Source organism: Bos indicus, chromosome 11 (assembly GCF_029378745.1).
Source record: "Bos indicus isolate NIAB-ARS_2022 breed Sahiwal x Tharparkar chromosome 11, NIAB-ARS_B.indTharparkar_mat_pri_1.0, whole genome shotgun sequence".
NCBI classification, from domain to species: Eukaryota; Metazoa; Chordata; class Mammalia; order Artiodactyla; family Bovidae; genus Bos; species Bos indicus.
Genome location: NC_091770.1, coordinates 70,816,109 through 70,828,951, shown reverse-complemented (window position 1 = coordinate 70,828,951; position 12,843 = coordinate 70,816,109).

Genomic DNA, 12,843 nt, shown 5'->3' with positions numbered 1-12,843 from the left:
TAGTTCCCTGATCAGGGATCGAACCTGCACCCTCTGCATTGCAAGCACAGAGTCTTAACTACTGGACCACCAGGGAAGTCCCCATCATCATGGTTTTCTTTTATATCTCTCTATATATAGGAGAAGGGAATGGCAACCCACTCCAGTATTCTTGCCTGGAGAATTCATGGACAGAGGAGGCTGGCAGGGTATGGTCCATGGGTTGCAAAGATTTGGACACAACCGAACGACTAACACACACACACACACACATAATTTTTACCTATTTATTTATTTTTGGCTATATTAAGTCTTCGCTGCTGCATGGACTTTTCTCTAGTTGCGGTGAGCTGGGGTCAGGGGGGCGGCGATCACAGCCTACTCTAGTTGCAACGCGTGGACTTCTCATTGCGGTGGCTTCTCTTGTCGTGGAGCATGGGCTCTAAGGTGCACAGTCTTCAGCAGCTTCGGCATGTGGGCTCAGCAGTTGTAGCTACCTGGCTCTAGAGCCCAAGCTCAATACTTGTGGCACAGGGGCTTAGTTGCTTTGCAGCATGTGATGTCTTCCCAGACCAAGGATCAAACCCATGTCTCCTGCATTGGCTGGCAGATTCTTTACCACTGAGCCATCAGGGAAGCCCTCATCATGGTTTTCATTTGCATTTCCCTAGTGATTAATGCAGAGAAGGCAATGGCACCCCACTCCAGTACTCCTGCCTGGAAAATCCCGTGGACGGAGGAGCCTGGTAGGCTGCAGTCCATGGGGTTGCTAGGAGTCGGACACGACTGAGCGACTTCACTTTCACTTTTCACTTTCCTGCATTGGAGAAGGAAATGGCAACCCACTCCAGTGTTCTTGCCTGGAGAATCCCAGGGATAGCGGAGCCTGGTGGGCTGCGGTCTATGGGGTCGCACAGAGTCGGACACGACTGAAGCGACTTAGCAGTAGCAGCAGCAGTGATTAATGATGCTGAGTACTTTTTCAGACACTTATTGGACATTTGAACAATCTCATCTGAAAAATGCTGGTTCAAATCTTTGGCCCATTTTAAAAATTGAGTTGTTCGCCTTTTTTCTTATTGGTTTATAGAATTCAAGCTATTTGTTGGATAGTTGGATATCTATCTATCTGTGTCTCTATCGATCTATTTCCTCTTGGTCTGTGACTTGCCCTTTCACAAAACTTATTAATTTTAAGGAAGTTAAATTTATCAGTCTTTTCTTTTATGATTGCTGCTGCTGTTGCTGCTAAGTCACTTCAGTCATGTCCGACTCTTAACGACCCCATGTACTGCAGCCTATCAGGCTCCTCCGTCCATGGGATTTTCCAGGCAAGAGTACTGGAGTGGGGTGCGATTGCCTTCTCCACGTTTTATGATTACCTTTTCCATATCTTGTTTAAGAAATATTTGGGGAGGGGGGTTCAGGATGGGGAACATGTGTATACCTGTGGCAGATAGGTTTAAACCGATACAACAGTATATTCATATTCTTTTGACCTATGGAGATAATTACCAAATAAAATAGCTAAATATTAAATGTGTTTGCTCTTGAGGTGTAGGTCTTAAATTGTCAAGAAATAATTTTTAAAAGAATAGGCATTTCAGGGATAGGTCTTTTAACCAGTTTTATCTAATAACACATTTATTTCAAATAAATACTAATTTTAAAAGAAAAAAAAAAAAAAGAAATATTTGACTGCCCTGCAGCCATGAAAATTTTCTCCCACGGTTTCTTCAGAAGCTTTATTGTTTTACCATTTAAATCTATGGTTCAGCTGAAGTTAATTTTTTGTGTATGGTATGAAGTAGAGGTCAAAGCTCTCTTTTTTTTTTAAATAAAACTATCCAATTCCTACAGAATTGTTTACTGAAAAGACCATTTTCCCCCACCGCATATGTGTAAGTCTTTTTCCGGACTCTACTCTCTTTGTCTATTCTTGCACCAATGCCACATTACAGTAATTCCTGTAATTTTATATCAAATATTTTAATTTGGTAGTTTGTGTTTTATTTGTTCAGCTGTGTCTGACTCTTTGTGAGCCCCCTCCCTGGACTGTAACCCATCAGGCTCCTCTGTCCATGGGATTCTCCAGGCAAGAATACTCAAGAGGTGTGCCATTCCCTTCTCCAGGGCATCTTCTCAACCCAGGTCTCATGCATTGCAGGCAGATTCTTTACCATCTGAGCCACCAGTGAAGCTCTTGGTAGTATAATCCCCAGCTTTGTTCTTTCTCTTCAAGGTTGTCTTATCTGTTTTAGATTCTTTGCATTTCTATATACATTTTAGAGACAGCTTGCCAATTTTAACCACCTCCTGAATGCCTTGAATCTATAGATTAATTTGGAGAAGACTGATATCTTATTCTCATTTTCTCAATTCATGAACATAATGCTGCTGCTGCTGCTAAGTCGCTTCAGTCGTGTCTGACTCTGTGCGACCCCACAGACGGCAGCCCACCAGGCTCCCCCGTCCCTGGGATTCTCCAGGCAAGATCACTGGAGTGGGTTGCCATTTCCTTCTCCAATGCATGAAAGTGAAAAGTGAAATTGAAGTCGCTCAGTCGTGTCTGACTCTTAGCAACCCCATGGACTGCAGCCTACCAGGCTCCTCCGTCCATAGGATTCTCCAGGCAAGAGTACTGGAGTGAGGTGCCATTGCCTTGTCCGATGAACATAATACATAGATCCATTTATTTAGGTCTTCTTTAATTCTATCCTACTTTTATTTTAACTTAGAAAAAAATTATGCATAGGGTTTTCCCTCTGTGTGTGTGTGTGTCTGTTTTGTTCTCTTTTGATTTCCTTCTTATAGCTCTCAGACACCCATCAAAACATACACACACACAAAGTATAGTACATGGTCACTGGAAGGTGACTTCCATGTTTCTTCTCATGCTCTGAGTAGTTTAAACATTATATTTGAGTATCTCATGACTCAAGCAAAACCCATTCCACACAGGAATAGCTGGAATATTTTTTTAAACTAAAAAAATTTTATTCATTCAAGCTACAGGAGAAAATTTGGTCTTCAGTTCAGTTCAGTCGCTCAGTCATGTCTGACTCTTTATGATCCCATGAATCACAGCACACCAGGCCTCCCTGTCCATCACCAACTCCCGGAGTTCACTCAGACTCACGTCCATCAAGTCAGTGATGCCATCCAGCCATCTCATCCTCTGTCGTCCCCTTCTCCTCCCACCCCCAATCCCTCCCAGCATCAAAGTCTTTTCCAATGAGTCAACTCTTCACATGAGGTGGCCAAAGTACTGGAGTTTCAGCTTTAGCATCATTCCTTCCAAAGAAATCTCAGGGCTGATCTCCTTCAGAATGGACTGGTTGGATCTCCTTGCAGTCCAAGGGACTCTCAAGAGTCTTCTCCAACACCACAGTTCAAAAGCATCAATTCTTTGGTGCTCAGCTTTCTTCACACTCCAATTCTCACATCCATACATGGCCACAGGAAAAACCATAGCCTTGACTAGACGGACCTTTGTTGACAAAGTAATGTCTCTGGTCTTGAATATGCTATCTAGGTTGGTCATAACTTTCCTTCCAAGGAGTAAGCATCTTTTAATTTCATGGCTGCAATCACCATCTGCAGTGATTTTGGAGCCCCCAAAAATAAAGTCTGACACTGTTTCCCCTTCTATTTCCCATGAAGTGACAGGACCGGATGCCATGATCTTCGTTTTCTGAATGTTGAGCTTTAAGTCAACTTTTTCACTCTCCACTTTCACTTTCATCAAGAGGCTTTTTATTTCCTCTTCACTTTCTGCCATAAGGGTGGTGTCATCTGCATATCTGATGTTATTGATATTTCTCCCGGCAATCTTGATTCCAGCTTGTGCTTCTTCCAGCCCAGCGTTTCTCATGATGTACTCTGCATAGAAGTTAAATAAGCAGGGTGACAATATACAGCCTTGATGTACTCCTTTTCCTATTTGGAATCAGTCTTTTGTTCCAAATAGGAAATGTTGTTCCAAATAGAAAATAGTACTGTTTATAAGTATATTTAGTGACTTATAAATGTAGTAAGTCACTATATGGAAAAATGGAGAGGCTTGTTAAAAATGCAAATTAAAATGGCACTAGTGTATCACCATCTACCTATTATACTAGCAAAAATAAATGGAAGTTATAAAAGCCCAGTAACAGCTATACTATGGAAAAGTAAGGTATTTATTGGGTACATAATATTTTGCTACTCAAAAATGTCATTGTTTAATGAGTTTCCTAGAGTTGGGCATTTAAATTGTCACAGGACAAAATTTAATGAAGAGCAACCTGTGAATATGTATAAAAGAGCTGTAAAATTGTTTATCATTTTTACTGATGATGGAAATTAAAATTTAAAGTTTTTTAAAATATTAATAATAGTATTTTATTAATAAAAGCTTGGGCACAGTCCAAATCTTTCAATGAGGAAAAAATTAAATAAAAGAGGAAACAAAGTCTTAAAAAAAATAATTTACTTATATCTCTGTTCAACAAATGTTTAAGTAACTATTTGGAGGAGATAGAAGATTTAAGAAAATCTTTAAGACTAAATCCCTAGACTCATCCTTTAAGGAGCTCAAACTCAGGGAGACAGATGTAATAATTTTTAGATATATTAACTCTCAATATTCACGACAATCCTGTGAAGTGGATATTATTATTGTCCTGAAGCACAATGATGAAGTAACATGCTCAAGGTCATGGCATTCTAGTTTAGGGAAGTATCATCCTTTATTTAATTAATTTCTAATCATTAGGCCCAGCTGTTAAGTAACAGGGCTGGGATGAGGATGGAGGTTGGGTGGCTCCAGAAACTGAGCTCTGAACTCCTGCATCAAATACCTTGGTATTTTTATACAGAAATAATGGGAGGTAAGTATCAGTAGGTACGAAGTGCCTTGGAAGCACGAGGAATAAAACTGTGGACTCGGCAAGGGTGGAGGATGGAGAGTGGGGCCAAAGATGGGGGCAAGTCAGGGAGGAAAGTCTATGGAGAGGTCAGCAGAGGCAACATGGACAGTGCAAGACCAGCTCAGGTGTTTAGATTTTTATCCTGGAGATGTTGTGGCCTGAAGGATGTGAGAGCATAGGTTGGAGGATGGGGAGACCGGCTGGGAGGTTTCTGTAACTATCCCAGGGAAAGGAAAGGCACATCTGAACAGAGGCAAAGGAAGGAAAAGAACCAACTGTCCAGAGTTGTGGACTCCACCAAAACACAGAAGTGTATTAATGGAATATATAGGCTGGCGGGTAGGGAAAGGGGCCGAAGAGCACAAAATGACATATGTGGTACTGATCCCTTCTGAAAATGTGTAGGGACATGGCCTGAACTCCAAGGGTGCAAACAGAGGGAGAGAATGAGCCCAGACTGAGGGCTCAGCATTGTTCTGAACTAGGTTCTCTCTGAGTGTATACCTCATTCTGTGCTCCCAGCTCTACCAGGAAGGTGTCAGCATTACTATTTCACCGTCAAGGGGACTGAGAGCCCCAGGGTTTAGGTGGGCTGCCTGAGTGGTATGACTTGTCCACGGTGGAGACTGTGAAACCCCCAAATGCCTGCTCTTGCTACCATGGAACCCTCCTCATTCCAGGAGAAAACTTCATGATCCCTGAAGTTTGGATCAGGACAATTGAGGGAGAAATTCAAACTAGGAAAACAAGTATGTGAAAGACTAGCTTGTAATCATCTTTGATTCATCCCTCTCCTTCATCCCCCTGTACTATCCTGCACCACCAACTTCTGTTAATCTCATCACCAAGGCAACTCTAGATGTTTCCTCCTCTCCACTCCCAGTCCCTGCTCAGCCCAATCCTGCCCAGGCCCATCTACTTGAAAGGCATTGTATACTACTCTCTCTCTGATCAAACATTTGGAGAAGGAACTCTTTAAGACTTTCAAATGACACTGCTTCCTAAATGGTCTTCCTGTTTCCGCTCTTATTTTCCCCACATTCTGAGCTCTGTTGTGTCTCTGTTCTCAGCCCTCCAGGACCTCCCATCACACTCAATATAATCCAGGGTCCCTGACAAGGCTCACTCTCTTGGGACCCTCTCTGCTTCTGACTCCTCCTCTCAACCTGTCAAGGCTGTTCTTTCTTCATCTGTGCCACGCACGTTGCCACCTCAGGGCCTTTACATGGTACTTCTCTTTGTTATAAATAATCAACTCTCACCAACCCACCCTGAATATTTACATGGACCCGCTCTCATTTTATTCAGATTGCTGCTCATTTATCACATTCTCAGAGATCCTCCCTGACCACCATCTCTAAAAAAACATTTTTCTTTATCCCCAGGCTCTTACTCTGCTTTATGTTTCTTTATGGCCCCTGAAAACTGAGAGTGAAGTTGCTCAGTCGTGTCTGACTCTTTTTGACTCCATGGACTGTAGCCTGCCAAACTCCTCCATCCATGGGATTTTTCAGGCAAGAATACTGGAGTGGGTTGCCATTTCCTTCTCCAGGGGATCTTCTTGACCCAGGGATTGAACCCCAGTCTCCCACACTGCAGGCCGACTCTTTACTGTCTGAGCCACCAGGGAATCCTTTTATAGCCCCTAGTACTACACATGTATGCGCATGTGTACTCCACATCCCAATCACTGTGCTTTGCCCAGGGGGTCCCTGGGCCAAGGCACCTTCAGTGTTAAACCCAGACAGTCCCAGGCAAATCAGGATGGATTGATCACCCTACACTTGCCCTACCAGAATATAAGCTTGACGAGGAAAAACTTTATTTTGTTCTCTGCTGGATTCCCAGCACATCATGCCTGGCACTGAGCAGGTTCTCAATAGTCGTTGAAGGAGAATATATGAACAGTTTCCTGTTTCAAATAGCTCTAGGTTTAAACTTTCCTGCCCAGCATTCTGGTTCCTCCTAGACTGCTCACCTTAATCACTCCACCCTATTTCCTATCACTCCCTGTGGACACTCTCTGCCCCAGGCACTCCAGTCTCTTTATACTTCTGCAAACTCCACCAGAAATGATCCCTTCCCCTGAAGAACCCTCCCTTGGCTCTCCTATCTGAACCAGCCTCTTTGATATGCTTTGTTTTATTTTTTGCAATCTATGCCAGTGGAAAATGGAGGATGGATGTCTGGGCCCCTATCAGAACTTCCTAGGGGATTGTTCCAAAATCTACTCCTCTCCTCCCAGTGCTGAGAATTATTAACAGATAGGACTTCCTAAGGAGAGGAATTTGAATTTGAAGTTTATTAGAATTTTAGTCTGTCCCTATGGTTGCAAAGAGTCGGACACGACTGAGCGACTGAACTGAACTGAACTGAATAAGGATATTGAATACTCTGGGAAGTCTTTGTTTTGTTGTACTCTTTTTCATCAATAAGAAATCATTGGTTTGCTGTTGTGTGGTGGTATTTCCAAGTGCTATGAATTACTCTAAGGCATTTGACTTTGGTCTTTTGCTTTTGGTTTGAGTATGGGGTAAATGGGCTTCCCTGGTGACTCAGGTAGTAAAGAATCTGCCTACAAGGCAGGAGACCCAGGTTTGATCCCTGAGTTGGGAAGATCCCTGGAGGAGGGAATGGCTACCCACTCCAGTATTCTTGCCTGAGAATCTCCACGGACAGAGGAGCCTGGAGGGCTACAGTCCATTAGGCAGCAAAGAGTTAGACATGACTGAGTGACTAACACTTTCACTTTCAAGGGGAAGAGGGGAAATCAAACACTGGTATTTTCAAAAAGCTCCTGATATGATTGACAACAAACCTACAGCACCTTGTTGTAAACCCCACAGCACTTCACAACTCAGCTCCAGCCCCTCGGCTGCACTTGTGTTATGGTCTTACCTGCCCTCTCCCATTCTAAAAGGCTCAGAATCTGAACCACATTCCCAAGACTGATCCTGGGGGCCTGGCGTAACATGTGGACAAATCAGGGTTGCATATGTGGGACTCTTGGTCTCGCTTGGGAGCCCTCTCAGGAGGATGAGTCGGTCATTTCCTGCCCTTCCCCAGCCACTGATGTGAATGGACCTCTCTTCCCTCTCTGGAATTCTCTGCACTACTGAAAAACCACTCACCTTCTGCCTACCCGCATTTCTGCTGTGAGTGAACTATCCCTGCCATCAAAGCAGATTACAGCCACTGCCAGGGCCCACCCCCTCCTCACCTTCTCTTCTCACAACCCTGTCCCAGAACCGGCCTACCGAACCAGCCCTGACCTCTAAGTTGTACTGCGTGGTTGTTCCAGCCAGGTCTTAGACGTCAGACCGAGATGGTGACTCAAGGTAAGCCAAGGTCTTTGAGCTTTCATTCCCACGTCTATACAGGGAAACATACTGACCTCACAGGATTTTTAGGGGGATTAAGTGTGATAATGTCAGTGAAAATTCCTAGCACAGGGTAGGAACCCACCCCCACCACCCCTCCCCGGAAGCCTTTTTTTCTGACAAAGGAGCAATGCCTGTCACCTGGACATGGGGACAGTGGTTCTCCCAGCCAGTCTGGGTTCTGTCCTAACAGAAACATCACTACTAGAAGTACCCCATTGTCACTAGAGTTTGGGATTACTCCAGCTTGCTCTCTGGATGGCTTGTTCAAACCTGCACTGGAGTGTGAGAGGCTTCTTTTGAGCAACTAGAGAGTCGTTCTTTGAGCTGGTGGCACTGTTACACCACACATGGGCAAAACAGAAAAGTGCTTGCTGATGGTTGAGCAGGCTGTCCTGGAAGACCAGGGGATGAAAAAGAGGATGAAAAAGAGGATGAGGATGGGGGTGGGGTGCAGGCTTCTAGGGATTCCAGTGCAGGAAAGAGGGAGGTGAAAAGAGCCAGTTCTTGCACAGCATGGTAGCTTTCAAGTAAAAATCAGGGGGAAGGGGAGGGAGTGGGGAAGGAGGCTGGGGCTGGAAGGAGTGTAAATGAAGAATTCTAAGTCTCCATTCAAGTCCTAGTTTTGCTAAATGCAGTGCAGCCTTTTTAGATCTCAACTTCCTCAACCACAAAGTGAGTGAGATCGAAACAATTGTATCTTTTTAAAAAAGTTCCCAGCACATACATGTTCATGCCCTTATTTTTTATCTTCTACCCTTACATTCTCTATCCTTTGGTTTGGAGCCAACTTCTCCCTAGTAACAAATCTCCAGAAGCCATGAACTATCTTCAGCATCCCCCCACCGCTTTATGAGATCAGAGGTACCAGAGCCTCCCTCACTCTCCATCTGCCACTCCAGCCTTTGTTTCACATTTGGGGCTCAGGTCTGCCTGTAAATTAGAACTAGAATTGCTTCATGCCTACTGCTTCGGATAGTGGAAAACACTGATAGATGTTTTCTGCCATGCCAAGTTAGAATACTCAATGGCTTTTCCCATAAACTTTGTTATACGTAATTGGTGGTTGGAGTCCATATTACCATGGATACTCTTCTACAGTTACATGAAGGATTAAATTGATTTTGCAGACGGATCTGGGATTTAACCATCACTTGTATCACAGTCTCTGTGGGAAAATATATTCTGTGTTCCAAACAATTGACCTTTTGGAGTTGATCCAGTTCCTAAGTTGGGGACAGCCTGTACCATATTATGTTACATTTTGGATTTCAGTCTTGTGTCCTAGAATCAAAGATTTGTTAGAGCTGGAAGAAGCTTTGGATATCTAATGGAACTAATTTTGTAGGTAATGAAGCCAAGATTCAGAAAGACAGAGAGATTTGTTTAAGGTTATTCAGCTACTTTGGTCTCCCACCTTCAAGCCAATGCCTTTCCCACTAGCCAAATCATTTTGTGGTCAGTTTCCCAAACAGCCATTAAACCACTTGAAAGTTGAGAAGATCATGCCTTCTTCAGTGCAGTATCAAATATACCAAATATTTCATAAATACTGAATGAATTCATTATTCACTTTGTTTTAGATGTCTATTTGCTGTAAGATGTCCTCAAATAACAACATGAGGGCATTTGAATTAAGAATGTATTAATAGTAGACTAGATTTGGTTTAAATCAAAATAACTCAAAAATAACTTAAAAAAAAAATCCCAAAACAAACAACCCTCAAAAATATTCTATTTAACTAGTGTTTCCTATATAAAAGGGTCTATTTAGTGTTGGATATCACTCCAATAACTATTTTTCACAGCTTACAGGCACATCTGGTTTTAGTTTTAGGAGATACATGCCATTAATTTTAATGTGGCCTTAAGGGAGGGCCACTACTTTATAACTACATTAAAAAACTTAATAACTCTTTGATTTATTTATGAAAGCCAACTGAAACAGAGACTAACATCATTTGGATACAATAAATGAGGTGAGCTACTGTCATTAGAAACAAAACATTTAAACTGTTTTACTTGTAACAATCTTTCCATTTGGTATGCTTTTCCTTACCAGCACACACAATGAGTTATTTCTTGAATATCCTTGAATGAGGAGAATGGGAGAGCCTGAAAGAGAAACTATGTTATATATGTAGATATCCTGGCTTTATTGTAACAAACTATGGCATGACCTAAATAGACAGCTGGTCCTGTAATCTAATTGCAAGAAGAAGAAAAAAGAGCCACAGATCAACTCTTCAAATATTAAATAGCTATCCTTTGTGATTGTTGCCCAACCGACTTTAGTTGTCTTAGAGTTAACTGTTCTATGCAGCCAGTTAACTCCATCAATTCATAGGCATTTACTTTGTGATCACAAAGGATATACCAGAGAGTTACTTTAAGAGACAGCACTCAACAGAGAGAGAGAGTTAGAAGTCAGGAAGGGGAAGGTTTGAGACCAAGGGTGGGGGAAGAGGCATTTGGTTATACCTGGCTTTATAATTTGGGGGGCTAAAATGACTGAGGACATGCCTTATGACTTAAATGATCACTTTGGTGCTTGATTATTCTCTCATATGGGTATTGAAATGAAACCAAAAGTAAATCCTAAGCAAAATTCTTGGTCCTGCCTGGGTGTACACTGAAGCTTGGCTCTGTATGGATAGAGGTAGCCTCCTACTGATATGTGTGTCCTGACCTGGTTTCTCAATATCCTTGAAGTAAGCTGACTACAAAAACCTGTGATATTTGACTACAGAATGGCTGCCCTCAAGGTATGTCTAGTAAAATTTAAAACTTACTGCCATTTAAGACTTATTCAAGACTTGATTGAGAGGAATCGTATTCATGGAAGGACAGTTTGATGAATGTTGATTCATTCATTTATAAGCTATCTTGGATTAGTCAAGGCAACAAAAGTCTATATGTCATTATCACAACCTTCAAACTTTGCTACCTAAACCTACTCAGCTTCACACCATATTGGCTATTTACCAATATCAAGAGGCATATAAAATGTGCCTATGAAAGTCTGTGCTGTGTTTACTAAAAGGAATCATGAGGCTACTGCTCAATGTGTTCTAAAGTGCCTTCTTTGAGGGCAATCCACAGGGACATCTCTCTGGTTTCAGTACAGTGATAGCTGGGTTTCTCTGAGCACTGGTCTACCCCAGGCAAATAAGATCATGAGTTTATTGAGACCCTAAATCATGATTCCCCAAGTCCTATACAATCAGGAAGTCCAATTTCCCTCCACAGACATTTCTGGAATTACCCAAGGATATTAACATGCATGTTGTCACTCCTAAGCCCAGTGGCATGGTGGTAAAAATGTTGAACAACTAGTTTTCTAGTGGAAAGAAGCTCTGGATTTATAGCATGTACTGATTTCCTTGGTGTAAATATTCCTCCCACCTTGGCCAATATAATGTCACTGAAAGTAGAGTTGGAAAGTGATGCATAATAGCATTTCATTATATAGTATTTCCACCTTATGGATACATGTTAACAACTTTTAGGCTATACATAATAGTAAGATGTAGCAACATAAATAGAATGTGATGAATCTTGAGTAATTATTACCTTTGTCTGTGTTATATTTATTGTAAGTCTATATAATTTACTTTTTAAATAATGATTGTTTGACAACTAGCTTGCAAAATTCCCTGAAATTTTAACAACTGGGTCTGACACGCCATTATCTAAAGCCCTACTGGGTTGAGAGTCTAGCTAATGGTTTGCCCTTTAGTCTATTATTAATAGATTAACAATCCTGGTCTCACCAGGAGGAGGACCTTAGCCTCATCCTTTTTCTAAGTCTGGCCACATGTCCAGAAAGAAAGATAGGCAGTTTTCTGCATGCAATCAGGACTACTACCTGCTAGTCCCCTGCTCTAAAATCTGCTGGTCTCCAGGTTCAGGTGCTCTTCAGAGACCACCAAATATTGTTAGTGCTCCAACTGATGTCTCCTATACCACTGGCAGCTTTCTTGTGTCTCTGTTTCTAAGCTGCTGACTTCCCTAACTGGTGATCCCATTCTGCCCACAGGTCACTGCTCATACTCAGGCCAAGAAATTCGTCAGTGTCAGTATGTGCTAAATGAGGTTTCTGTCTCTTTGGGACTACCTACCCTTGATCCTCACAGTGGCTCCAACTGCCTCTATTGCTGCTGCTGCCGGCAGCACTCTCTTGTCTGGTCTCCAGATCTCCACCTCTTGCCTCTTCCTCTGTCCTCAATGTCTTGCCTACATTTTAAGGTCTAAATTAACTTTGAAAACTTAGATTTACATAAATGTGGCATGAAAAATCACTTAACAAAGTAGGATGAAATGGAAGTGAAGCATGATCAGTTTTATAAAATAGGCATTCATCTATCTCTTCCCTGCTTTAAGAAAGTTCACTTTATGCAACTTTGACTTTATGAAAGACTTACATGAGTATCTTTTCCTGCTAACTGAAAGAAATCTAAAGAGGACTTTCATTTTTACAAAAATGTGAGAAGCAAAAATAGTGTTTGCCCTTAGTTCTCCAGTGGGCTGTGATGGAGGCAGTGCTCACACCAGGCACCACCAAGCTCTTTCCC